The 3,936-nt window shown below is 48.8% G+C and overlaps 1 long non-coding RNA gene across 1 annotated transcript; it reads left to right on the top strand.

The window, feature by feature from the left end:
- The first annotated feature begins 1,935 nt into the window (after positions 1–1,935).
- On the top strand, positions 1,936–3,666 carry LOC135310334 (uncharacterized). The gene is made up of 3 exons (XR_010370430.1): positions 1,936–2,199; positions 2,611–2,688; positions 3,417–3,666. It is a non-coding gene; the product is annotated as an uncharacterized LOC135310334 (long non-coding RNA).
- The last annotated feature ends 270 nt before the right edge of the window (positions 3,667–3,936 follow it).

The raw sequence follows: 3,936 nt of genomic DNA, 5'->3' as shown, positions 1-3,936 counted from the left end.
AGCCTCTTGTGCTCTGCCAGGTGCCCAAGAAGGTGGGAGGGGAGGGGGCTCAGCCAGGGGAGCTGATCCAAACTGACCAAAGGGTCACCTCATGTGACGTCATGCCCAGTATATTAACTGGGGGGGACTGGCTGGGGAAGCAGCGATTGCAGCTCAGGGACCGGCAGCACCTGTTGGCGGGTGTTGAGCTATTGCAGCACTTGTTTAGTTTTTTTTCCTAATCCAGGGTTTCACTCTCTCTCTGTCTCTTGTTATTTTCCTTTTCATTAGCATTAGTATTACTGCTGCTACTTCTACTCCTAGTAGTGTTTTCTTTTAATTTTGAAAGTGTTCTTATCTCAGCCCACGAGTTTTCTTACTTTGGCCCTTCCGGTTCTCTCCCCCATCCCACGGGGGTGAGGGGAGTGAGCAAGCAGCTGCACGGTGTTTAGTTGCCGACCGGGGCTAAACCACGGCAGTCCTTGTTGGTGCCCAACGTGGGGCACAAAGGGTCGAGATAATAACAGTTGCTGGTCACAGCATTGATCTATCTGTTCTCAGTATTAGTTTATCCCACCTGCACCATGTTGGTTCTGAAGTACCTGTTAAAGATTGGCGTTGGTTTTTGTAGTTTGCTGTGCTCTGCAGTGATGGGAGATGTTTTGCCTGAGTGATTTGATATTCCAACGCTGGCCTTGAGCTATATCTGTTATTTGGGTCTTGCCCAGCCCTTAGAGCTTAATCTTTCTCCACAGAAGTACCATTTGTATAAATTGTCTTTAGCTGTAGACGCTTCCCTTTAATAACTTGGTGCTGCTGCCAGAGTGTGGGCTTCAGAGCTAGCTGTGACCCCCTGTGCTGTAAGGAGAACAGGTTCTCAGTGCAGAGTGGAAGGAGCGCTCATAACCCTTTGTTTGCAGGAGAACGCGTACGGCACAGGTAACGCCACGTGCTGTGTGTGCACGTGTAGGTGGCTGGCTGTACTGCTCTGTGGCACAGGGTAAGGGCTCTGTCCGATGCCCGCCTTGGTCAGCGGGTGTAACACCCAGGCCGAGTGAGCTACGGTTCCTATCTTCCTTTTGAGAGTCCGTGAAGAAAGCAGCGCCATTGGAACAAGGGGATGAAATCTGCCTTGTCTTCCGGAGGCTTTTTCAGGAAGCATTGCAGACCTTGCCAAACACAGTTAATGGAAGGAGTGTGCATTTCCATGTGTAGGGAGCATCTCCTCCTAATGCGCCTATTTAATCTTGCAAATCGCTTCAGCTCTTCAGTTTCCTACAGGAAAATCTCAGGTGATGTACTGAAACGTGAACTCTTTGTGGAGCACCTCCAGAAGTGTGGGCACTGCCTGAAGGGCCTAGAAACGTGTGTGAAATCCTGCAGAGGTGTGGTAAGGACAGGCGATCGGATGGAAAGCACTGGAATAGGGAATACGAGGCTTTAAGTATAGAAAAACCTCATTGTTTTCAAGTGCAGTGTTCTGGTTACGTCGTCAGTATATGGAAAACTAGCGTATAACTGATGAGCTCTGAAAGCCTGTATTGCTTGTAAGGTGAAAATATCAACGGCACGTTTTGTGGAGGAGCTTGAGAGTGAAGGTAGTTAAGAACTTAGTATTCCTCCATGTTCAAAAGAAACACGCCAGAAGTGAACAAGACCTAAACGATGCGTGAAATCGACTAGAAGGCAATGGACAATAAGGAATCAAGTAGAAAAGCAAGGGAAAGGACAAATGGAAACTTCTAGCTGCTACTGAGCAGCTTTTGAAAATCTGCTTTTTCTCAGATCGCATCTTCCTAACATGCATGAGTAGACCCAAACTCAGAGTCTTGGTGCTTTTTCCCTGTTATTTATCGTGTCAATACCTCTGCATCCCTTTTTGTTGGTGACCTCGTAGGCACCGGAAACGCAAAGGATTCTCCTTTTGCTCTGCTGTGAGATCCAAACCTGTCCTTAGTGCCATTTTGTTCAGGAAAAGAGCTACAGGAGAGGGATAGGAGATTATTCACGGCAAACGGATGAAACTTGTGTCAATCTCCAAAATGTTGATGGCTGACAGGAGTCTCTTTTTGCATTTTTGCCTTGATTTCCAGTGCAGAATGCGAGCCCTAACGGCTCAGGTAACGAGCAGCCTGCTGCAGTTTCCAGAGGTGACTGTTGAGGCATTTGGGGAAGATGAGAGAAGCCTAGATTCTGTGCTGCGTGGGAAGTTTTCCAGAGGTGAGCATTTTCCTTGACGTTGGGTCTTGCTCTAAAGTTGTTATTGCCTGGAGGTTCCCTGAAGCACAGGGTCACAGAATCAGCTGTGTCAGGTTGGTGCTGCTCAGGTGCATGAGGTTTTGAGAGATGAAAAAGGCCGAACTATGAAAAAAATCTGAAAAATTCTACTCCTAAAGCATTAGTATCGTTCCACTTTGCAATGACAGGAGCCTGCACCAATCTTGAGCTATTAAAACAACATGCCGAGTCAGTGAGCCCTCCTCGATTGCTAACGAAATGAAAGGCAGTCTTCAAAAAAGTCACAGTGCTGTTCTGGTCCGTTTTCACCTGTATCATCATAACATGGCATGCAGAACTAGTTCTGCTACAATGTTAGAGAGCCAAACCCCGCTGTTTTTTTTTCCTTTCTAGCCTGAGTGCAAACAGAAGGAAGAGGACAGCCCTGTTGAGCGCTGCCGCCAGATTTGCAAAGCATTTCCTGGGATGCGGGTGAGTGTCCAGTGAGAGCTGCTGCGAGTGGCTAAGCAGGTGAGGTGGCTGACTTTCTAGGTGATGTGAATGTAGAGCTGGGTGCCTATGCGGGTGTCGGGGCTTCTGTTAAGAACACGTAGAGTCTCTCTACCTGCCTGTAAGTGCAGTAACTGAGCTCATACTTCCTTCGGGTTGCAAGTAGTTCAGTGAAAGGAAATGTGTTAAATTCTCTGTGTAATCAGCACGTGTAGAAGTTTAAATTCACTCCCGCAGTGCCCATTGGAAGGTAATTCCTTGCTGAAGTCCAAATCCCTGCCCAAAGGCGGTGTGTGTCAAGCCAAATGAGTAAACTAGAACGGAGTTGGCTTAGTTTTAGGAAAGGATGGGCTTAGCAGTATGCTTTAGGACTTGTATTCCCGTAGGTATTAGGATGCTTTCTGGCAAACTCAAGCTGAATATGGTATAAGGACTCTAGATCGCTAGACTGTAATCTTTACCCCAAGCAGTCCGAATTCTGCAGTGCAGGAACGTCAGGTAGAAATGCAAACTCATAAGGTGGTTGGTTTCAAGCTGTGTTGCTTGAGGGTTTCAGTTGGGGGATTTTCAGTCCTGGAGCAGAATTCGGTAAGCCTGTCTTCCTCTGTTAGGGTCTTCTCTTGAAGGGAAGGGGCAGCGCCTGTGATTCTCCAGTTGTTTTCAGTGCTCCCTTGGGAGTTTGCTTTAGGCAGCCTTCTCTCCTCTTCCAGGGAGAGATGGGCTGGCCTGGCTGGCGTGTGGCCCTCAGCTGGAGGCAGTGAGCGCTGTGCCGGGGGAGCGGCTCTCTGCACACCGTTTCAGTGGAGTCCGTGAGCAGCCTCCCACCGCCCGTGTGGTAAAGGAGTTTTCCTGGCGGAAGGGAACGGGGCTGCTGGTTGGCTTGGAAGAAGCAGAGGGAAGTGTCCTCTGCCTGTACGAGCCTGGAACGTCAGGAGTGGTTAAAGCAGTTGTTCTGCCAGGAAGGGCAGGTGCTTTTTCAGGGGAGAAACAAAGCTTTTCTGTTGCCAGGTGCTGCACAATGCCGTTTCGGGAGCAGCTTTGGAGCGTCACTGTGTCGGGAGGTGTTTTCCCTGTATTGCGTCACCACGCCGTCACGGCAGAGTCTCCAGTCGAGAGCACCTTGATGTACAGTGGTGGGCTTAAAGGTACCGTTATCTTTGGAGTTTGCTGATAGTAAAACAAGGTTTCTGGTTTTGTGGTAGAGCAGGCAGTTACCTAATTGTCCACTTC

The sequence above is a fragment of the Phalacrocorax carbo genome, chromosome 33 (assembly GCF_963921805.1).
Source record: "Phalacrocorax carbo chromosome 33, bPhaCar2.1, whole genome shotgun sequence".
Lineage (NCBI taxonomy): Eukaryota > Metazoa > Chordata > Aves > Suliformes > Phalacrocoracidae > Phalacrocorax > Phalacrocorax carbo.
This window is presented reverse-complemented; position numbering and strand designations above follow the sequence as displayed.